Source organism: Botryllus schlosseri, chromosome 6, assembly GCF_051294905.1.
Source record: "Botryllus schlosseri isolate E-star chromosome 6, Bs_hap1, whole genome shotgun sequence".
Lineage (NCBI taxonomy): Eukaryota > Metazoa > Chordata > Ascidiacea > Stolidobranchia > Styelidae > Botryllus > Botryllus schlosseri.
The window spans coordinates 21,868,872-21,894,466 of record NC_137241.1 but is presented as its reverse complement, the minus strand read 5'-3'; the positions used below and the strand labels follow the sequence as shown (position 1 = coordinate 21,894,466).

Here is a 25,595-nt window from a genome sequence, read left to right as displayed (position 1 = left end):
AATCAACTTTTATTCGCGCCTGTCGTACCGTCCCGAAAAGGATGCGGTCGTGGGGAAATGTATTAAAAGAATGAACATTTTGAGGTTATTAAGCGGGACATCATGGGGTGCGAGCAAGCCTCGCCTTCTAGCTGTTTATAGAGCACTAATTAGATCCGTCATTGAGTAGGGCTGTGAAGCTTATTTATTTTCGCCAATCTTCATCATACAAGCAATACCGAAAATTCAGAACGCAGCTCTGAGAATCTGTTTACGCGACAGTTTACGCCCTGCAGCATTCCTGCGATGAGCCACCAATTCACATAAGACGGCTTCAAGCCTGCTAAGTACCGCAATATTATTCTGGCAACTCTAAACCACCTCTGCATATCATTAACTCGAGAATCTTGGCATGCATTTTTCCCGACTCGCCTCAGTTTATAATGTTTCGCATGAAAACCAGATCCGCTTCTATTCAAAATATTATTTTGCAGTCGAGGAAACCGAGTACATTGCCGCCTTGGGTGAATCAACAGCTTGTTGTCGATTTTCAATTGACGCTGATCACCTCCGGGGCACACCATCCTGAATATATAATCCAGGAATGCAAACGTTACATAGCGACGCGCTATCGGACTTATACGAAAGTACACCGACGGATCGAAAAGAAATACCCGCGGTAGTGCAGCATTTTGGGTCAAAGTATTTCAATATTATCATTGGGCTGCGTGTAACGTCAAACAAACAATATTTTCCTCTGAGTTATACGCAATTATGTTAAGTCTAAATTAGGTGAGCAACGCATGTATGCCGTCCAAACAGTTAGCGATATTCTCTGACAGTCAAAGCGCATTGAACTCAATAGAAAACAATAGCAATTCAAATAGTTTAATTGAAGCTATTATCTTACTTTGCAGAGAACTTGCAAAAATGGAGTACAAGTAACGTTTATTTGGGTTCCCGCTCACACAGGAATACGTGGCAATGAAAGGACGGATAAACTCGCAAAACTTGTCGCTAGCACACTTGGACCCAACGACGAAAATGAAATGATTCTGTCACTTGCCGAAATGAAGTCGTACACCAATGGAATATGTACTGAAAAGTGGATGTCGGAATTAAACGGCATCGGTCGAGACTGTACTTGAGACATTCGTATGCACGCACCGTTCTCATGCATTCTCCAACCACAAAATTTGTCGCCGAGGGAAGTATCAATTATATTGCGACTACAAACTGGACACTGTAAATTGAACTCGCACCCCCATCGCATTAGTTGTCACGACAGTGCTGGTCTCTGCGAAACATGCACCGTACCAGAAACTGTCGAACATATTCTACTGACGTGTTCTCGATACGACCACCAGAGACAATATTTAAAAAACGTAGCCGAACGTACCAGCGTGAGCTTTACCTTGGAATATGTCTGTTAACTGATCCGCACATGGTTATTCCGGTCGTAGACTATTTTGTATTGTGTACACATGTCTGATGTCCGTAAACCAAACTTTACGCTGATTGGCCGAGAGACAATGGCCATAGAAACGGCGCAGCAACGAAGGACGCTGCATTTACCTAAGCCTAGTTGACACTTCGATGTATTTCTACAGCCGTGTAGACTGTATAAAAACGACAAGATTACAGTGAAATGTTTATTTCTTCATCAATAGTAGAATTAGAAAAGGAAATAAAATATTTAGTAACACATACTAAAATATAATGCCGAAATACTGCTGTATAAATACAGTGCTACCTATGGCAATGAACTCGGGAAGAACAGATCCTTCCATTCCTTTCCTTCGCGCTGATTCTGATAATATACATTCAATTTTCATCAAGGCCATGGAACCACCCCGAAATAGCCTTCAAAATCTGAAATTCGGCATTGTTATAAACAATCGCAACGACGCAGCACAATGACCATAACAATGGTCCTTGCGTGGTTGCGATCAGGGCTTTGGAGCCGGAGCCGGAGCCCGGAGCCGGAGCCCCGGAGCCGTGCCTTTTCACAGGAGCTGGAGCCGGAGCCGGAGCTCTACATAAAATTCAGCCGGAGCCGGAGCCGGAGCTGGAGCCCGTTATTGGAGGAGTAGCTCCGACTCCGACCTATTTCATAAGATGCCATTATGTATACATGCAACAACCACATCTGCTGATTTATCATAATTGAACAGCAGCGTTCTAGTGCAACTATGATGTTGTCGACAATTGACAAGTATTCAGTATGACGTCACAAGCCGGCACGGCGGCACCTATATGTCTTCGTAGCTACATCGGATATTACTGACGGCTGACAGACTGTAGATTGTTATAGATAAATAACCTATGGGTAGATTAGTAATCTATATAGACCAGGAATGGCCAACCTTTTCGGCTAAAGGGGCACATGAAATTGACGAACGAGTGTGCGGTCCACTAGCCGTGCTAAGAGGGTATATAATTTTCTAAGTTTATAAATAAACTAGGTCGATAATATTATTACTAGGGCGGTTTTTTTTGACATGTCAAAATTTGTCAAAATTTTGTCAAAATTGTAGCGTTAGGTCAAAATTTGTCAAAATTGTTCATAAAGTCAAAATTTTTTTGACGTCTTTATTTCGTTTGTATCGTAGATTTTGCACTGTCTGTGAACGTATCATTTGATATTTTACAGCTTGTAGTCTACTTTATAGGCCTACTGTTGTAAACGGCGCATTGTCTGCTCATACTGAATCATCAACGGTCAATGGTCCACGTACCGCAATATCCCAACTGGGGCATCATTCTGATATTGAGATGCGCATGATGAAAAATTGTAATAGACAACATTGTCAGAATGAAGCAACATGGTGCGTCACCAGTAGTGTATGCACATTGCACAACTTGAGTGTTGTAAGCCAACAACTGCTGCTGTTGAACGTCCTTGGCAAGTAAGGACATGCACTTTTTACCCAAGAATATAGGAAAGTATCTCTCGTTGTACTACAATTTTTTAAAATTATTTCCACCATAATACGTATTGCAACCACTGGAATTCTTCATAGAGCCAGATTTCGTTAAAATATTGTTTTTTATATGTTCAAAGTTGCCTGTTTCTAAGGCAAAAGCGTTTTTTCAGGCCAAACTACTACGTTGGGACAGCCAGTTACAACCGGAAATGTAGATAACTGGTACAATTTTGACATTATTTGGGAAAACACCTAATTTGCATACGTTAGGTCAAAATTTGGTCAAAATTCAGTTTTTTTAGGTCAAAAAAAGTCAAAATTTTGAATTTTTAGGTCAAAATTTACTTTTTTTTAGGTCAAAAAAAAACCGCCCTAATTATTACTTTAGCATTGCGGGTCTATTGTATACAGCCCGCTAGGCTCAGTTTGCAAGGACACGACTATTCAGCGTCTGGTCACATCGATATCGAAGGTCTCCGATAATATGCGACAATAATGTTGTGCCTACATTTCACCGTCGACGATCTTTATGCGAGCGCAAACGCGAAAAGACTTTCTCGCGTAATTGCGAATACAGTTAGACTCAATCGGGTAAATTGGGCGTTTTTTCATTGTCAGTAAGGGGTAGGCTACCAAGCAAGAAATCGTGTGACAATTAAACAAGCGAAGCGCGAAGAAAAATTTCGCTAAACTATTTTAGTTTATTGTAATGTACGACGATTTACTGAAAATGCGACTGGACCCTGGATCTGCCAATGCGTCGGAACTGATATTTTAGTCATCAACATTCCAAGTGTCGCAGCCAGAATTGTAATTTTTGGTTGGCATTGCAAGTTCACAATCTGAGCAATTCATTTTCGATAATATAATAGGAAATTACATCACGGGCCACGCCAAACCTCTCGCGGGCCATTTGGCCCGCGGGTTGGCCACCCCTGATATAGATAGGCCCATTCGATTATTTCAGAGCCGGAGCTGGAGCCGGAGCAGTGGTAATAATAAGGCTCCGGAGCTGGAGCCGGAGCTAATGTATGATAGAAGAGAGCTCCGGAGCCGGAGCTGGAGCAGTTTAAATTTTCGGCTGCTCCAGAGCCCTGGTTGCGATTGTTCAGAACAGTGCCGATTTTGAGACTGAGGAGTATTTCTAGGGGGTTTCATTGCCCTGATCAGAGTTTGATGTATATTATCAGAACCACCGCCACTGCATAGCTTTCAAATAATATCAACTTTATTAAATTTGAGTGCTCGGGTCGTCATCTATATGGGATTAGCAATTGCGTTTCCGTTTCATGCTATGAAGCGACAACAAATCTGCGAATGTAGCATCACTCGGCCGTGAATCACATGTTGCGAATCTATCAGTAGGTTAGTTATCTATAGCTATACACAATAATATCTCGAGTCATATTGTTAGCCAGGTCAATTGCGAACATGGATCGTGTTGAATTTCTGCTCCGTACACCGTTTAAGCAATTTCCTTTAGAGCAATAATTAGAGGTAAAGAGACTCGGTCCTTATCAGCCTAGCCCTAGAAATTGTCCAATGTCCATTGATCTACTAATCGTACGCGGGGGGAAAGTGCACTCTTACCCTTTCCCAACATATTTCGATAACAATGAATAGCTGAGATATACGCGGGGATAAGGACGCCTTGTTATACACTTTTTACACTGCTGGTGCCAGCCAGAGGCAGTCTATCTAGTTGGAACAAAATTGGCAATCGTGATCTGAAAAATGTGCATGCTGGTCTCTACTGCAAACGGTGTCTCGATATTACCCGATCATCGACATTACTCGGTTAGCGAGTTGACTGGCTTATATTCCAATGCATCTTTTTTTCGAAGTAGTATCCAGTGGTGAGCTTTCAAAATTCCTATAGTTGAAAAATCGCTTTCTATCAACTTTGCTGCGGTAACTAGCTTTTTTAATATCATATTGACCACCCCGATTTCATCCGCAGAATCCAAGCATGGTTTCAGCACATTAAAACGCATCGAGACTTCTCTTAGAATCGGGATGTGTAAAGATATAGGCTCGATGAGTTACAGTAGATATGCTCAGGATTCTCAGCGTTGTCATTATGGGTATTCCAGATTTCAATTAATTCGTCATGAACATGTTGCAACTACACTGTAAATCCGCAAGGTCGTATTGAACACTTCATAACACTTTTTTCTGCGTACAGACACACTTTTTGGGCATATAAACGCATTGGGCCATTATCGTCGCAACGCTTCTGCGTATTTCTCCGTTTACATGTAACACTTCGCCACTGCGGCTTATTTTCAAGAAAATATATACTTGGTATTTTATCATCAATTTTGCATTCATAAACCATCGCTACGTTTGGAGATCACATTAAATCACGGTATATGTAAAATAATATTACTCACTTGACCCAACACTAAGTTTAAGGGTGATATTTCAATGAAATATACATATTTCCCTGTGACGCAGAGGGGTCACAACCTTCGTTACGGTAGAGCGCGCTCGATTTCAGTTTGGATTTGAATTGGTGGTTCGTCAGGCTTCAGGCAGAGAGTAGGGTACACGAAAAAACTTGGCGAAATGGATATATTGAAGCAGTTTCTGCTACCTGATGGCGTAAAGGATCATAACATCCATGTACTGTAAGGTATGGAAATCCGGTAAATGTTATTGATTGTATGTAATGTGAGAATAGTCATAAAAACTCGCTTTGACATTGCAGTAACGTCGTTTGTTTTAGATGTTTTAGCAGGCTACTGATATCCCTTATTCATATGAATGTTCTTTAGATGTTTTGTAGTATATGATTCGTCTGATATTATTGCTGTATGATCGAGCTTCGAATCTGATAATATACCAGGCTGCGACCAGGTCCAGTACTACGGTACTGATGGGAAGCTGCTATAAAAGTAAATTTTTTGACATATGGATAAAGGGATGTTCTCTCTATCCACACTGAAATATCACTATGTAGGCGATATTGTGGTCCATTGTGGACAAGTACTGCAATGTCAGCAATTGAATGCCGGTATGACAGTCATGCAACGGTTTTGATTGTTTTTCAACTGCAACACATTTTACACTGTGGGCCTACTGTTTATTCCAAGTGGTAAGGTGTTAACTAAAGCGATTTTTTTTGACATGTCAAAATAGGTCAGAATTTTGTCAAAATTGTACCGTTAGGTCAAAAATTGCCAAAATTCTTTACAAAATCAAAATTTTGTTGGCAACTTGCATTTCGTTTGTATCATAGATGATTGCACTGTCGGTGAACTTATCATTTTACAATTTACATCTTGTAGCCTACTTTATAGTCCTACCGTTGTAGACGGACCATCGTCTGCTCATTGTGAATCATTAACTGTCAAATGAAACAAATACTCAACGTAGCCTATTGCACTATCCTAACTGAAGCAAGACTGCGTGGGCATTGGTTCTTCTATTAGAAACCGTATGATGAATAATTGCGATGTAGACAACTTTGTCATAATGAGAGAGAGAGTGCAGTGTACGCACAACTTCAGTGTTGACGGCCAAAAACTGCAGTTGGTGAACATTCTTTCTTCATTCTTGCCAAGCTACTTAGTTAGGACAGACACTTTCTACCCGAAAATGTAGGAAAGTATCTTTCGTTGTACTACAACAAATTTTTGATTATTTCTACCATAATACGAGATGTAACTAATACTAGAATTATTCATGGGTCCAGATTTCGATAAAAGTTCTTTTTCATATAAAAATTTGTCAATTTTCATGCTAAAAGATTTTTTCAGGTCAAATTACTTCGGAAGAACAGACAGCTCCAGCCAGAAATAAAGATAAGTTCCGGTAATACAATTCTAACACTATGTGAGAAACACCTAATTTAAGTACATGGGGTCAAAATTAAGTTTTTCATCATCAAAATATGTGTGAATTTGAATTTTTTAGTCAAAATCTTACCTTTTTAGGTCCAAAAAATCGCCCCAATAATAGCACAGCCAAACAAACAATCTTTTCAACAAACCATGGATCACAAAGGGTAGTATTTGTTTTGCCCAATCCCCAAATTTGACTTTTCTGAGTTTATTGTGACACGGTAACTGAACTAAACTCTATTTTGCAGGTAGTATGTATTGAACTTGGCACCTTTTTGAAATGTATTTGCTGTATGGAATACTGGTAAGCATCACGGTGTTTTGTAAGTGAACTGGTATATCCTTAGAGAATGAATTTGATTCTGTTGCAATCCGTTATCTTTGTGATAAAGATTTTTATGAATGTTTGCTGGTAAAATTTCACAAAAATTGTTAACAATCCAGGAAGTATACTAACTGTGCCAGAGTAAAATTGGTGGTAACGTCAGGTGCAACTTTCCATTCCATTACTCAATTATTCTATGAAATACACCCTTCTGTCACGCACAACTTATTGCAGAAAAAAAACTGTATCCAGTATGATATCTGCGTGATTACTGAGCAGTTCATTTGTATTGCGAATTTTGGCAACAAATATTTCTTTTCAATAGTCTTGGATAGATCCTCAAATTCGTTCAACTGATGTCCACTCTTTAAAAAGAGCCCCCTGGGTCTACCGTGCCTGCGCTATCAGACAATGTTGACAGTGACGTGAGGAGTCGTTCGTAACGGGTTTTGTGCCGGCACATTCATCTTATGTGATACAGACCTTTGTCTCAAGAACCCATGGATACATGTGATTATGTAAGCCTATTTTTTCATTTTATATATCACCATTGATTATGTAATTTGCTGGTTTTTGCAGTCCTACTTTTCTCACGAACTATCACGCAGAGTAGCTTACGGGCTATTCGATATGAGCTGAAAAAGGCTTCATCTGTGTACACTGTACAGTACAGTGTACCCTGAACTGTGTACACTGAACACTGAACAGAGATGTAGTTGAACGTAATGAGCTCGTGTATCTTGTACTTTAACTATTGCTTACTGAACTATAATGGGCTAGGTCAGTGGTTCTCAACCTGGGTGGCTGAGCACCTCTCCTGCGCTTCTGTAACCTATCTGTGTGAAATATTTATATTTATTTCTGCATCAAATTTACAATTTTCCTTTGTAATGTTTCGTATTTTCTAGGAGCAGCATTTGGATTTGACCAGTAAAAAAAAGATCCGCCATGGCACGCCACGAATCGGGACTCATCAAGCCTGGGTTGCGGCTGATGGAAAGAATATGAAAAATGCCCTAATGTGCAGGTAGTATGTATTGCAATTGGCACCTTCTTGAAATGCATTTGTTGTTTAAAATACTGGTAAGCATCGCGGTATTTCGTAAGTAAACTGGTATATCCTTAGATAATGAATTTGATTCTGCTGCATTCGGTTATTTTTATGAATGTTTGCTGGTAAAATTCCACTAAAATGATTAACAATCCAGGAAAGTATGCTACTCGTGCTGTGGTAAAATTGGTGGTACGGTCACATGCAACTCAACGTTCCATTACAATAATTATTTGTTCTATGAAAGACACCCTTTTGTCACATACAAATGTATCCAGTGTGATATCTGCGTAATACTGAATGCCGGTGACGTCATATTTTGTGATACGATTTTTGATGTACAACGTTCTTTCGAGTTCTCTACTAGTTGCTGACGATTACCCCTGACGAGTCTCAGCCGAAAATATTCGGGCTCATTTCAATATGCATATACTATTCAATTTTATATTGAAGTTTTGCACCTCGAAGAAGCTGTTCGAATATTGAATAGTTCCCTTGTATTGCAAATTTTTGAAACAAGTATTTTCTTTTCAACAGTCTTGGATTGATCTTCAAATTCATCCAACTGGTGTCGACTCTTCGAAGAGACCCCCTGGTTCGACCGTGCCTGTGCTAACAGACAATGTTGATAGTGACGTGAGGAGTCATCTGAACGGATTTTGTGCCGGTACAGTCATCTTTTGCGATAATACTTTTGCCTCAAGAACCCATGGAAACATGTGATCATGTAAGTCTATTTATTCATTTCATATATCACCATTGATCATGTAATGTGCTGGTTTTTGCAGTCCTAATTTTCTTAATAACTATCTATATATGCGATATAATCTGATGAGAGGCTTGATCTGTGTACATTGAACAGAGGTCTTCTTGAATGTAAAGAGCTGGGGTAACTTGTATTTAAAATACTGCTTACTGAACTATACTTGGAACATCAAATTGAGATCATTTCCCATGTCGTGCTAATTCCAAATAATTTCGTTATTAAATTTAATCAGGAAGGAAGTATTTTGAAAGATTGAGAACAATTACAATTACTGCAATGAAGGAAAAGTATTCAACACCTTCGATAAGATGTCACAAAGTTTTTTGTACTAAAGACAATCAATGTGTCCTTTGTATGGTCAATTATTGTAATGGAAATCCAAACCCATAGGAATAACGATTCTACTATATTTATTTTCGGATCTTGTTTGTAATCAATTACATTTTCAGCAAAACGAGGTTGATGAAGTCAACTGTCTTCTTCTCCAAGCCAAATTGAGAGACAAGCTAATACAATCCAAGACCCAAGCGCATGTCTTATTGAAACAGGTATCGTAATCTTTCTGTTTTGTTGACCATACAAATTTACATAGACTGTTCGTAGACGTACATAGACGTTCTGCTATAAATTTCATTCTGAGTTACAGTTCTGCATTCTCACTGTGGCCTGTGCGTCTGAATGTAAATGTAAATGTCAAAATGGCCGAATTGAAAAAAGCGCAGACCTAATTCAAGATATTTTTAATAGTCGTTATGCGAATTTTAGTCCTTCTCAGTGATAGGATTTCACATGTACCCGAGCGCCTTTCCTGCGCTTGTGTAACCTGCATGTGTGAAATAGTTATATTTATTTCTGCATAAAATTTAGAATTTTCATTGGCATATTCAAAACTTTGGAATTTAATCACATTTTCAAGGAGCACAACTTGGAGTCGACCAGTAGAAAAGAAGCAAACACCATGGCACGCCACGAATCAGAGATTGACCGATCCTGGATTGCAGCTGATGCCAAGAATATAAAACTGCTTCAGTGAAAATGAAGTATTCAGAAACATTGTTTACGTGCTGAGCTACTATGCATTGGATTGTCATACCCTGAAGGAGTGGTTCTCAAACAGGAGAAAGCATTTGAAGGGGCGTGAACCCGCTGTCAACTAAAATCTTTTTCGCACATGGCAGCTTCTACTTATTTCTCTGTGTATGGTCAGAATTTAATATTTGAATATTCTCTCATCAACAACTATTACCGTCACTGCCATCCAACTATCAGTTGGGATTTCTAGCGTTCTGGTTGCTTTTTTTAATTTCATGATACGACGATAAGGGGTGTGTGAATTTTTTTTGCTATCATAACGGGGCGTGTCCAAATATGTTCAAGAACCAGTGCCCTAATGACTTCCAGATTTTATATTTTGCAGCAGACTGGCAAATGACAACAAAATCTATTCTGTAAATCTGCAAAATTTGTATGGACTCAAAGAAACGATTTCTTTGTTATTTAAACAAAAGTGATTGGCATTAACCTGATATAAATCCTTGTAATGCAAGCCCAAGAATATTTTTGATGCCTGGTTAGCGGGCCCAATTTCATTAAGAGTAAAAAAATACTTTGTTACTTGTTTATCGTGGTAGTGGTAGTGAAACTGATATATTCATTGTTTGTTTTTTTACAATAAAATTAGAAATTTTCAAGCCATAATTTGATCAATTTTAAATATGTTTTAATGATTTGTGTTGATCATGTTTTCCGTTAACGGACGTAACCAATGAATTTGATTCCATGCCATTATCACAAAAGTTGAAGATACTAAATGATATTTTGTTATCACTATCCCTAATTCCCTATGCATTCATTTTCATGATTGAACGAGTTGCATGATATTTGAAGTGAGTTTGCTCTTGATCATTTGTGATGTTCGTGATTTCATGGACTATTCCGGAAACGGTTTCAACTGCTGATCTGAATTTATGAAACCCTGTCACAGCAGCTATTGGAAATTTCAATGTTTGCACGTATTTAATCACCCAGGTTGGGTATTATAAGCGTCATCTATTCATGAATCAATAAAATCTGATTTTATTTTGAGCCCTGCGTTCCGGTGACTAGTCAACCAGCTACTTTGAGGCTGAACACTTTTTAGGTAAACACTTTTAATTTAAACACTTCGCAACACTTCTAGGCGTTCAATTTTTGGATCACGTTTCGTGTTCAATTTTCTGGGTTGAGCAACACTTCAGAATTTACAGTGTATGAAATCACGCCGCGCGCAATGCGCCTACTGATACAAACGTTTAAATAGGCAGGTATGAACTACTGTACTCCATATTTTCTTCCGACTAATTTGAAGGGTGTCAGATCGAAAAGCTTCGAGTTTTAATATATTTCTATCATGAATATATTATTAAAATTGAATTGCGTAAGCCTAGTTAACGTGTTAACCATACCTAATATCTATACACCATACAAACTGTGTGTGACGACCACGAACTACGAAGTCACATTTTCACGTCAGAATACAGTATTGTGACGTCATTTAGATTATTAACATCGCATGCACCCCTTGCCCCACCACCCGATATTGTCACGAGCCGCCACTGGTACAGAATTGGAAAGAATATTGTATATCACCAATCGTATCACCCTTATATCATACACTCAAGCTTGATGCTGACCGATCAAAGGCCATTAATTCTGCAATCGGCAAACATCTGTTGGGTAATCCGTTTTGTGCGAATAATTATCGAGACGACGAATTTCGTGTTATTGGGAGGGGCCGTTGACACTTCCATTTGTGTGCCTTGGAGTCGACTTTTATCAAAATACACCAACCGAAACTCTGTCAACAGAAGGAGTTCGTGTACCACCTGAAAATAGTGCGTTGAACGTTCTGTCATTCTAAATTGCATGCTGGTTTCAGGTCAGAGGTGAGATCGATATCCCAGTCAATTGTGCTTGAACCTACGACCAAATAAGAAGTAGAAGTAGCCATCCACAAACTGAAATCGCAAAAGGCCGTCGGCTATGTCCAAATCCCACCATGGTTGAAAAAATAATAAGCCTGCATATCGGTCAATATATGGCCCATTTTTTCAACTTCATGATAGAAAATGGAGTCTACCCAAGCTATCTTAAAAAACCAGAGTAGTTCCTGTTACACAAAGCTGTGGATAGAACTAATGTCACCAACTACCGTCCGATATCCGTTCTCCAACGCATCGAAGTTGTATTCGGAAAGTTGCTCCTCCCCCGCCTGTCCTCATTCCTCGCCAAAATTTCTATCATTTCCCCTCAACAATCTGACTTCCGAAACAAACACCAAACCGCACATGCCCGTGTGGGATGTAGCATTTTTCTCGATCTAAAAAAATGCGTTTGACTGCGTAGATCATAAAATTCTGATCTCGAAATTGGCGCATTACGGACTTTGGGGCCCACAACTTGAGCTCATGAAAAGTTACATCACTCGACGCCAACAAATGGTTGCGATCTTAAACACCTTGTCCTCTCCTCACCTGGTGACCTGTGGTGTGCCCAAAGGCTCACTACATGGACCGGTCCTCTTCACCTTATATATCAACGACATTTTTTAAACCTCCTCATTGAACACCACACTGTTCTCTGATGATACTCACCTCCTCTCTTCCGCATATTCGACGGCAGAGCTGGATGCCCCGACTGGTGACCATATGCCGAAAGTCCATGAGTGGACGGCCCAGAACAACCTTTGCATAAACGCCTCGAAATCCCAATTGCTGACAGTAAATTCAAAAAATAACCGAACCGTTAATATCGCTGGTCAGCCCGTTTCCAACACAGATAATGCCAAATATCTCGGGGTTTTACTGGACTCGGACATGTCCTGGAAGAGTCATATTCAGTCCCTAGAAACTAAATTATCACCGAAGTGCGGCGTTCTACCAGCCTTAGGCGCTACATGCCGGCATGGGTTCTTCTGATACTCTTTAAATCATTAATCCAATCGAAGTTACATTATGGCATCCTCTGTTGGGGGGCTGCCAGTAAAAATGCACTCAAGCCACTGCAGAAACTACAGTATAAAGTACTCCGAATCGTAGCTAGGGCCCCAAAGGGGCCTGGCTGCCCATCCAATAAGTCGCTGCTGAAGAGATTCGGCGTCCTAAACATAGAAGATATGCGGAAACTAGAAATCGCCAAGTTTATGTATCAGTTTCACTGCGGTCGTTGCCCCGAATATTTCAATGACTTCTTTACCTCTGAATCAAAAGCGCACAAGTACAACACACGCGCGTCCACGTCGTCCAAATATCATATGATCGACCGAAAAGATCATCGCTCTATCAAATATGCCGGACCTGATGTGTGGAACAGTATCCCGCCGGCCATCCGGCAGTCGACGAGCATGCCCACATTCAAGTCGAAATACAAGCATAATTAGCCTACTACTAAATAAATACAGTCCATCCTAGAGATTACCGGACCACGACTGACCTATCGATCTCGCTTCCCATGACATGCTGCCCTATTTCTTGTCGCTTTCTTTTTCTATACTATCTTCTTTACTTTCATTCAGTGTGCGTGCCTCCTCTTTACATCGCCTATAGGCCAAGGTGGGTGTCTGATTCCATAAACTACTCATAGTCGCTTCGACATCTTCCTGTCTTTTCATTGTATCGCATTTTTTGTGGTGTATTGAACTGATAAAATTGCTAATAAACCAATGATGATGATGATGGTGACGTCATATTTTGTGATACGATTGCTGATATACAATGTTCTTTCCAATTCTCTACTAGTTGCTGATGATTACCCCTGACGAGTGTCAGCCGAAAATATCCGGGTTCATTTCAATATGAATATACTATTCAATTGTATACTGAAGTTCTGTAGGCTACCTCCAAGAAGCTGTTTAAATATATCCTGTATAGATTTAGTTAGTTTCCTGTATAGATTTTCTTCAAGTCTTTCCCCAAGAAAAAATTCGCAAGATTTATAGAAATGTGCACATCGGCGTTTAACCATTACCGCGCCACGACGCACCAAGACTCATAAAGATTTAGGCCATTTAACATACGACTCCAAGAAGTGTGCCAGAACGATCGGCAGCGAGAAAACCTTGGCCGAAAGGGACTGTCCTTATGCTGACCGAAAACTTCGTTATATATAAAGGATACTGTCTTGGAAATCTGAACCTCGAAACAAATACCATCCCGCGGGGAAAAAATATATGCCAGTGAAGAAATACCAGTTTGAAATGGTGTGAGTCTTAGTTTAGTAGCTTACGTTTGGGTAATTCTATATTTTTTGATATAACAGACTGAAGGTCACGAAATAACATCATGTTGCGGAGTCATACCAGCTTGCCTTATAGTTTCCAAGACACCTCACTCAGCTGTCAGCTCTACCGGTAAATCTCATTACGTGAGCAGAGAGGACAAGAAATTGATAGCAATATATATGCAATTCCCGATCCTATTGACCGATTTTATCATGAATTATCGAAAATTTTCGCGCTTCGCGCTGGCTCCCTGGCCAGTAGACCTACAGCTAACTTCGTAGCAAAAGCAAACAAGGTGATGGGGAGTAGGTATAGCACCCGATCTGAACCCAAGACCCAATTTTTTTTTGAGGGCCTGACGAAGTGCTGTTTCATTCCTACAAACGGGTATCACCTGAAGATGTTTAACTATTATTGATGGGCCCTACTTTTCAAACACACCTCCCTCAGCTCTACCTGTATATCTGATTACGTGAACAGAGAGAGGATAAAAATTGACAGCAATATATACGCAATTTCCGATCATATTGACAGATTCAAGCAGATATTATAGCAAATTTTGGCGCTTCGCGCGTTCAGGCGAACAAAACTGCCCCACCAAAGGAAGCGCCCAATGTATATGACAAGTAGCGGTAAACAGCGTATAGCGTAAGGGGGTCTGGGGGGCGAAGCGTCCCAGAAGCTCGGTTTAACATCACATGGGGGGCCCCAGACCAACGTTTTTTTTGGGGGGGGCTGACGAAGTGCTGCTCACACACACTGAATGTCTCTTATCTTCCCTTGATTTTTAAGGGAATTTCGATGTAGAATCGAGTATCTCGGTACCTTATCTAGTATATTAGTCAGCATTATTCTAGATTGATCATGCCGGTGTTCTCCAGAACTTTCAAGACTCGCCTTTATGGTGTTGCACATGCTGCATCTTGTGAGGGGCATCAGTCACGTGCGGCCGCGAGAGGTGGACAAAATAGTCAAGAAAGCTACTCAAGGAGAAGTAGAAGTAGCGATGAAAAAAATCTACTCAAGTACGAGTAGAAGTGCTTCATACATAAGCCACCTGAAACTACTTGAAGTAGAAGTAGAATTGGCTGACTTTAAATCTACTCAAGTAAGTCAGTAGTTTTGAAAACAGTCTTAATTCGTTCGCATGCTGCCAAAAGGTGCAAATTGAGCTATGCGGAAGGTGCAGAGAGCTTGATACGTATTGATGCATCCCAGGAGCATTCTTTCGCATCATGGGATGCAAATTATAGTATTGATATGAAAATGCGATACTAACCCTTATGTTTAATAGAATACCCCGTTTTCGAGATTATCATAGCATGGCGCCCTACCCCATATTATAAGGCCCCAAGTTAAGGCGAAGAGTAATACGGAGAAGTTATATCGGACACGGTTTCAACACTTTGCGCGATTAGCATACGTTAATAACAAATATTGTGGATCGTAAAATTTATATTTAGTGTAGCTTTATCTTCGGAAAATTGAGGCATTACTACACTTGCTTTTACGCTTCAACATGTATGTTCTGCAGAAAAAAGAACTGAAAGTAATTAGAACTCAAAGTATGATAATCGAAATTGAAAGTGAAATACAGATACCACTTCTAAAAAGCGGAAAATATATTTCATGTCTTTTGTCCAAAGCTTCAAAGGGGATCTACTAAAGGAGGTGTAACGTTAAAATGTCCGGATTTTCCAGATTAGCAGGATACATCATAGGCTACTAGATTACGATATGTTAATTTAAATAGGTTCCTTGTGGTACTGAATTTGAATATTGCAACGAACAACACATTCATATTCGCAATTTATTCACTATAAGCTTTTCAACTGACCCTCGTCGGTAGTGGCCGTCAGTATAATACGGAGATTGCAATTCGAAATCTATAAAGATGAAATAGGTAGTGTGACGTCAGAATGGTATAACAACAACAAGAACGAGAGAAATCACAAAACGAGAGCGTTAAGCAACAATGCAATTACTGCAATACAAATTGGCTATAATATATAGCCAGAGACGCAACACTAATGACATACACGGAGAGAATAGAGTCGGTCCTTTTGCCGACAAAGAATCGGTTGCTCGAGTTTTATTATAGTCGACTCAAGCACCTTTAAATGGAACAGACTACGTCCACGAGCAAGAATTGAAAATCTGCTATCTTTATACGATTTTGCACACTCTGGATGCGTAAGAAGGTGCTGACCTATTGCAGAGTTACATGCCATGGTCTGGTCATAGTCGCGCTACCTATTTCATCTTTATAGATTTCGAATTGCAATCTCCGTATTATACTGACGGCCACTACCGACGAGGGTCAGTTGAAAATCTTATAGTGAATAAATTGCGAATATGAATGTGTTGTTCGTTGCGATATGTTAATTGCTAGCAGTGTTGGGATCAAGTCACTACCTTCGAGTCACGAGTCATTTCGAGTCATTGCACATTTTGAATCGAGTCAAGTCAAGTCAATCGATTTTCGAAGGTGACTCGAGTCAAGTCAAGTCGCTAGATTTTTGGAGGTGACTCGAGTCAAGTCGAGTCAAGTCAAGTCACGAGTCAAGTCACAATTCAAGTCAAGTTGCCTTTTCGAAGTATGAGGCTTGATTAAGTCATTGCATTTTGCTAGCTGTCTGAAATACAGATTGAGTGGTCATTAATTTTGTAGCGATGAACGAATACAGACTTAAATATACACGCCAGAAGGCGCTGTATCGTTCAAATATACGTAGAGCTGCAAACTACGTAAGTAATTGCATAGCTTCAGTTTAAAGTCACCAGCCAAAATAGAGAATACAGAAACGAATTGATAAGATGCAATACATTACCCATTTACAAATTGATTTGGTACAATTCGAGCCTGTGCCAATGGTTGGGGATCGACGATGTATAAACTATATTCGAATTCAATTTTATTAAAACAATAGGTTTTGTTGATGTAAGAACATGGAACAGAAATTTTGCTATGAGGTTACTTCACTATATGCTAGTTTACGACAGCGTAAGCTGTAAGTTTCGATCATTTCGTTTGCGGTCAATTTGTTTGTGAGAGAACAATGGAGGCGCAGTAGAACGCACGATCAATGAATTATTGATCGCTCTCACGGGTTACATCAGCGTTTCAAGAACAATTCGATCATATGCAAGATAAAGTGATTTTTATCGACACCGATTACTTGATGACTTGAAATTGACTCGTGAATTTTGGTCCGAGTCACGAGTCAATTCTGGTAGTTTCGAACGTTATGTGGGGCCATATTTACTGTGATGAAATATTTGATATGGGTGACAATGTGGTGTGAGCGGAACCAAGCAATCCGGTGCCTAAATTATATTCACTGATACTTTCGTGAAAACATATTTGTCACTCCATAACTACTGTGCGCCAAGCGCAACAAAATTTCTGAGCTCTACTTGACTTTTATGAATATTATTGGTACTCCGTGAAAACAGCCCGAAAACTCCTCAGGCTATCTTTCGTATTGCGAGATTGAACTACTTCTACTTGACAAATTGAAAATAGCGAAAAGTAAGTAAGTATATCACAAAATATTGCGAAGTAATCATATCTACTTGGGTCCAGAAGTAGATAAAAACTACTTGGGTACTTCCAAAAAGTAGAAGTACTTCGTTACTGACCAACTCTGATTATAACTGCAACAATACAACTGGTACGTCCTTTAATTGTCAATCATCAGAGATGATGAGATCTAGTTGGTATTATTAGTATTTATTCATTGAAATACACCAACAGATAGTGATGGGATTATGGAATGGGAAAGTATTGAAATGACATGTGGTCTTTCAACCAGACAGCTATTTGGTCAAGGTCCTAATATATCTAGAAAGGGTTTGTGTTGAATCCAGTCCAATCTGGTGTAGTTTTGGCCGCTAAATCGGGAAGATAATAATGATAGAACCAATACAGTTGGTTATAAGGATAGAATCATAATTTCAGCACATTCCATCACGAGTGTTATGTTCGCGCATTTTACGTTGGTATCGTTTGTCTCTTATTTGTCTGGGATTCGTAATTATACCGCCAATCGTTATTTCCTTGTGTGCCGTGCTTTGTATTTATACTAGGGTTACCATACGTCCTCTTTTAAGAGGATTCGTCCTCTTTTTGACTTGTTTGAAAGTGTCCTCGGATGACGCCCTTTTGTCCTCTTTTTTGAGATTTTTTTCTCTTTTCTGAAAATTCAGGTCATATTTAGAGCAAAATGCGAGTGACATGCCGTAAATTAGCACAGAAGTGACGCTCCGGCTGGGCGAAAAGTTGACCTTTTTTTTAGTCAACCGATCATAAAGTGGCAAAAATTCACCGATTTTTGAGAATTCTTCTCCGGTTTTACAAGTCTCAAATTTTTGAAACGGTGTCCTCTTTTAAGATTTCCAAAATATGGTAACCCTAATTTATACCCTGTGCTCTGTTGTCTACTCGTCTTTCGTTCAACTGCACTGTGGATCGTGTCGCTGCCTCATAGTTATTCTGCTGTATATTATACTGATTTCACATTACAACCTCGTCGTATGAGTTATTGTTCAAACAAGATCAAGAACATAACAATTGGTGTCAGATGTCGGATTCGTAGTTATTTCTGCGACGAAGATACAGGATGGATTCAGCAGTGGCGGCTCGTGACAATATCGGGTGGTGGGGCAAGGGCCGCAAGCGACTTGTTATCAATATGACGTCACAGTAGCGTTTTTCAACGTTCATGATGGCCACATGAATTTCCCGTAAACAATGATTTTTAACGTAGGTGCCGCGAGAGGTTTGCCGGTGGCGTGACTTGAAGTGCAGTGACAAATGTTTTATTCATTGTTTTTTATTCAAATGATTATTTTACAAAATGTACCCGAACTAAGAATCGTTTATTGAAATCTGGAATTCCCAGAACCACGTCGTTGTGAATCGAGAGAACAGCCAACGCATTAAGCCTATCTTGGCCCATCCTGTTTCTGAGAAAGGTCTTGATACGTTTCAATGTGCTGAAACTGCGCTCGGATTCCGCGGATGAAATCGGGGTGGTCAAAATGATATTCAGAAAGCTAGTTACTGTAGCAAAGTTGATCGAAAGCGAATTTTCAACTAGGAATTTTGAAAGTTCACTAGTGGTTTTAATTTCCGAAAAGGATGTGTTAGAATACAAACAAGTCAACTCGCTCTCCAACCGAGCAATTTCGATCATCGGGTAATAACGAGGCACGCTGCGCAGTAGTCCAGAAGGAAAATGAATTTTGTAGGCAGGGAAATTTCTCGGATTTAACAGGGCGAAAGTAACCAACTGGTCACTATTCAGACGATGTTGGATTTGGGACATCAGTATATCGCAACATTCGTAAGCCGCAATAAGCAGGTTTTGCACACTTATCCCACGACGTAAAAGCGCTGTGTCACCAGCGAAGTGTACATTCGCCCGGATATGCGAAATTGCCCCACAAAATTGTGCAATACACAATTGCGCAGTAGTACCATCGGCCATACGCGACTGAAAAGTGCTGTACAGTGTATCGACGTGCATGAAGATGTCACAAAAAAGCTTCAAAAAGAACAAAAATTCTTCGTCTTCCAGGAGTCGTTTAAGCCCCGCCGCTTCACGTATGGAAGTATCATCCCAGACAGGAGAGCTCTCAATCACTGAGAAGCATTCCAGAAGCTCCACCCTACTCTCTGACACTCATTGCACAACTCTGGATTGGAAGTTCCACCGTGTTGATACGCATCTAGGTAACCGGTGCTTGCATATGTCGCGCAATAGATCAGATCGCTTTGGCGAAACAGAGAAAAGGAGGAGAACCCTGAAAGATTTGCAAAGAATATCTTGACAGAAGATATTCCTAAGCACATTTTTTTCACTACAAGATTGAGCTGATGCGCGTAGCAATGCAAAAAATGCGCATGCAGGTAAACTTCTTTCTTAAAACTTGTACGCTATGTCGCGATCCGCTCATGACTGCTACGCCGTCGTAGGTTTGCGCAATAAGTTTCGACTCAACTGAACGGGGCTGTAATGTTTTTTTTAATACGTAAGAAATTCCGACAGCAGTGCGATCGTCAACAGCCACAAAGCTGTGGAATCGTTCGACTGGCATACCAAATTTCGTGAACCGTAAAATCACGACTAGTTGTGACAAACACGTAATGTCAGTTGTTTCGTCAGACTGAATAGATAGAAATTCAGCGTCAACAATCTCGGTAAACAAATGCTGTAGATGGATGTGATATATCGAATCAAGCACATCATTTTGAATAGTCTTTGAGGTACCCTTAGCTACTGTCGCGGTGTCGAGATGTTCGCGCAAAATGCTATCAATGGAAGCCGTGTATTTAATTAGATCCAAAAATACCCCCCTATTGAGAGAGAATTCCTTCTCATCGTGGCCTCGAAGGGGCAATTCATGAACTCCAATAAATTTAATGGCATCAATCACCCGAGAGAGAACATGCCTATTCTTATCTACAAGCTCATTGTGCTTGCAGACTGATACGCGATAACTTTCATTGAGCTGCGACATTACATTTACTCTGCCAAACAATTTATATTTAACTGCACTAGCCATGTGCACTTGGGATTTTTGGTGCGTTTTCAGACGCTCTGACAAATGCTTCAGATCGCGATAACCAATTTTGTTCCAACAAGAGCCACTGCTTCCGGTACCGGCACTGTCGAATAAAAGACAGTAAAAGCAAAACAAGGCGTTTTATCCTCGCCATAAGTAAGCCATTCAGTTTTATCGAAATGCGCTGAAGAAAAGGCACGAGTGCGTTTTCCTCCGGCGTACGATTGGATCAATGGGCAATTTCTAGGCTGATACGGACCTAGTCGCTTTACCTCTAATTTTTGCTCTAAAGGCAGCTGGCTAAACGGCGTACGGAGCAAAGATTCAACACGATTCATGTTCGCACTTGACCTGACTACTTATCTGCAGAAATGGAAATGACTATAAATCGAGAGATTGCGTATGCCTAACTGGAAAGGTCAACGAGTTCGGACACATACGCAATTGTTATCTCATAGATTGGACAAGGAAATGTCATATTGAATCCAAAACATCATTCTGAAGAACTACGGATAGCAGCCTCGGAAATTCGGTCCCGGTACAGCTTGGGAGATTCTGGCCTTGAGGCTGGAGACTGTCACACGACACATACGGCTTACGGTCTATAGTGTCTATATGTCTGCTGCAAAATCGCCTTCGGAAAATATATTACCGAATAAATACGTGGATGAAAGCCGAAAACTTGGTACACTGTTACATGAAATCATCGAGAAGTATAGCCTCATGACCGTTTTCGGTATGGTACACTGTCAAAATTAATACGGACAGATCAACGCCGAATTTTGCGTAATATTTACTGAGGAATCGGCTGATCAAGCGATCAGCTGTTAGCCGCCATCGAAAACGAAACAGCTGTCGCGCTTGACAGGGGTTGTAATTGTGAGCAAATGGCCCGAAGGCCACCATTCCACGGTGAAATTGACATTGGAGAATATAAAATAAAACTAAATATTTGAATGCAAACCGAGGATGTTAGTAAACTGTTTCATGATATCATCATCTCATCACCTATCTCAGTATGGAACACAGATTCACCGGCTTTTGCGTGAAATCCGCAATGCGTTAGGTAGGCTAAGTGTCAGATCAGCGCACATCTCTACCATACTCGAACTTAATAACGAAATTGCTGCCCTAATCATTGAGTGTCAACCTTGAGACTTGGCACAGCGTTCGATACTAAAATCAAGACATACCATGTAAAAGTTCATGACGGATCTAGCTAAGGAGCATCGTTAAAATCAATGGAGACCAATACCGGCTTAGCGTGAAATATGTTTGCGATACATGACCGATCAGCACACACTCGACTTTGGAAACGGAATTACTACCCTAAACTTTGAGTAGAAACCTTGAAACTTAGGACAGTGTTAAATGCCACCATCACGACATGACATACCAAGTTTCAAGAATTATCATGGTGTGAAACACCATCAAAATCGACCTGTACCAGCAACGGTCGACTCAACGCATATCACGGTATCCGAGTTCAGATATAGATACGATTGTTACATCACACCTTAGGGGCGAGTAGGCATATTTGCCCCGGTTGCTCGGCCATTTTACGAATAGGAGAGAGTAAATCACCGTTTCTTTATTGTGCGCGGCTTTGAGAGAATAGATAGTGAAAGCTTGTTATGAGCGCTACCGGGGCAAGCCCCGGCTAGGCATTCACAAAGCGAAAACACAGAAGAGAATTCGATTTTCGCAGAGACATCGCTATGTATGGGCGTTTGCAAGCGAAAGCACAAGAAGAACGCGGGTTTCGCTGTGATCTCGATATATATTGAGCGCTGTGCGTCTATAAATGGTTAAATTGTTATTGAACAGAATTTTAGGTGGGGCAATGCCCCAGTTGCCCTATAGGACGAGCCGCCACTGGGATTCAGGTATATTGAAGCTGCTATAGAAGCAGCAGGCAATGATGGCAGTAGTAGTTATGATCGCTCGTGACCTGCCATTGTGGCTTATGGGCGGGGTGGCGAGCGGCTGGAAAACCGGGGGTGGCGAGCGGCTCTTATTTCTTATGGCGGGGGTGGCGAGCGGCTATTGCGTCTTATGGCGGGGGTGGCGAGCGGCTCTTATTTCTTACGGCGGGGGTGGCGAGCGGCTGGGAAACCGGGGGTGGCGAGCGGCTTTTTTGTCTTATGGCGGGGGTGGCGAGCGGCTCTTATTTCTTATGGTGGGGGTCGCAAGCGGCTGGGAAACCCGGGGTGGCAAGCGGCTCTTTTGTCTTATGGCGGGTGTGGCAAGCGGCTATTGTGTCTTGTGGTCACACGGTAACCCTTTTCAGCATAGGGATCGGTCGCAAGCGGCTCTTATGTCTTATCGTGGAGGTGGCATACGGCTATTGCGTCTTATGGCGGGGGTGGCATGCGGCTATTGTGTCTTATGGGTGCGGCCGTGAATCGTACATTCGGGTATAGGCATCTCTCGACCGGTGCCTCGAAACTCGTGTTGAACCGGTAACCCTTTTCGGTATATGAATCGCTCAACCGGTGCTAATAAGTTTGTCACAGAGCCGTCGCACAATAACCGCGTTCACAAACTAAACACTCCAAAAAGGTGTGAAATATTGGTAAAATCCCGCGATCGCTCACAAGATAATACCTAAGACATAACCATGGCATTCGAGTTAATCCCAACGTTTGCGGTGAATGCGACTTCGATATATCGTTATTCTTATGGGTGCGGCGATGATTCGTACTTTCGTTGATAGAATGCTAGCGGCATGTCGTACTTTCACCAAAAAGGGTGTGAAATAGTTTGCTAAATCTAGGAATCAGTCGCTTGGTAATTAGTTTACCACGGAACCGGCGTAGACGGTTATACAAACAATAACCGCGTTCACATATTAACACTCCAAGTAGGTGTGAAATAGTTTGCAAACCCTGCGTTCGCTGACAAGATAATGTCTCAGACATATGCGACTTGATGTTACAGGCATATCGATCGCTCACGCGGTGAAATTTTCGTAAGCAGTTTGGCACAGAGCTTGATTTCACTCGTACGATTTAATAAGTAACGAATAACAGACCGCCAGTGTCGGTAACTTGAATAGCGACAAATTGTCACTTATTTCCGCTCTAACCCTAATCCTTTGTGAAGTGAACGCTTATTCAAAAGGGTGTGATATCATTTTAAAATCCTACGACACTCACAGGGTAATGCTTCAGACAAAGCGATCCCTCATGCCCGCTCACAAGGTAATATTTCCGTAATTAGTTTGTCACAGACGGTGATTCGTAAACCAACAATTTGACACTTTCTGGTATGGTCGCTATATGTTTTTGACACTTTGTCCGTGTTTGACTTTAGTTGTATGATAAGAATCATGCGAATATTCAAGCAATGTATCAATTGAATGAAATGAAACTTACTACACAGCTCAAGTTGATTCGTATTTGAATGTGTTGATCCGGTACAATTCTAATTAATTTGAGAAATCTTTTTAACGTGATCTTTTGATTCGACCGTAACCTGAATATTACTGACGCCGACTTTCAGTCACATTGAATTATTCACACATTCCACGCCGCTGTTTTAACAGTTATAGAATCAATACCAACTATCTCTAACCCGATAATATTCAATCATTTTGGTAATTTACCAACTTTAAATCCATTCGCGGATGTACTAAAGGTAAATCCAAATAATCCAAAATGAAATATTTGGACTTTGACATAGTCTGAATTGAAATAGATTGACAAACATGACTACCAACTTTCCCGCAGTCCCATTTCGATATTATATGCACATTGATTTGAAACAAGTAATGAAACATTACAACTCTATTCGCGATCCCGCTTTCCGTTTGTCAAAGAGATATTTTAACATCTTACCATACTCAAAAGAATTCTTCACAACATTAACAATTGTTAAAAATCTAGTTTTCACTTACTTGATTATATCACTACAACTCACAAACTTGAATTAATTCATCCTGGCTGTATTCGTATGATCGGTCTTTTTTATTCGATTGTAAAGGTCGTTACTATTCTGAAGACAAAGTATTTACTAATCGGTACATATACGACTTGACTTGGACATATTATATTTTGAGTATACGAGATTTGAATGTCCGAACAATAACTGAGAATTAATTTATCACAATTAAATCCGTATATTACAGCGTAAAAGATATCGGGGGGTCAGCAACTCTGTACGGTCGTAGTTACAACCACATTAACTAATCTCCCCAGGCAACTCGTCATGATCATTCCTGAAATCAACACAAACACGACCACTGACTTGAGTTAACCGCGAAACAGCATCAAGTTTTAAATCCGCTTGCAGCTGACGGATTATTCGAATGCATCGATGGAGAATATTATTGAACTCGTCGGTATTGTTACTTCAACAAATTACACCGACTGCGAAAGTTAATATCGAATGGTAAGACTTGATCACATATTTGTTGATCACAGACATGACAAAAAAAAAAACATTACCGAGATTTTATAAACTAGTCATATTACTCTACACATCTATCAATATCAAAATGCGAGTCATCCAATTTTTCTACTAAAGTAACATTGCACTTTCGGATTCGGTATAGTCATACAAATTGTATTAAATCCAACATCAAAACAAAAGGATTTTTTTTTTTAGTTTATTGAAATCAAATCATTCGTCTTCGACTTGTGCTTTTCTAGATTGCACGCAATAATTCGTTACGAACGAGCTGTAACCAAAGTTAAGAATTCTTTGTGTCCACAGATATAGAAGATGAATATAGCTAACACAATCGCGAATCGATGTTTCAGAGTATTTCAAGGATGTAATAAACTTGTTAGTGTCGCTTATCTAAAAGTATGCATGCGTTCGATTTCCATACCGACTGTTGCGATGTTTAGGATTCGTTTACAATGACCAAGA

At 40.4% G+C, this 25,595-nt stretch overlaps 1 protein-coding gene and 1 long non-coding RNA gene across 5 annotated transcripts in view; both read left to right on the top strand.

Moving 5' to 3' along the window:
- The window catches only part of LOC145440387 (prolyl-tRNA synthetase associated domain-containing protein 1-like), a 193,896-nt gene that overhangs the window by 40,127 nt on the left and 128,174 nt on the right, over window positions 1–25,595 (top strand). The window lies entirely within an intron of this gene.
- Window positions 5,033–10,978, top strand: LOC145441539 (uncharacterized). 4 transcript variants are annotated; one of them, XR_013915846.1, is made up of 8 exons: window positions 5,345–5,541; window positions 6,668–6,722; window positions 7,000–7,055; window positions 7,402–7,594; window positions 7,985–8,103; window positions 8,665–8,854; window positions 9,343–9,441; window positions 9,810–10,978. It is a non-coding gene; the product is annotated as an uncharacterized LOC145441539 (long non-coding RNA). The 4 variants fall into 4 exon arrangements; XR_013915848.1 differs by having other exon boundaries at window positions 5,033–5,541; window positions 7,000–7,594; window positions 8,665–8,794; XR_013915845.1 differs by having other exon boundaries at window positions 7,000–7,594.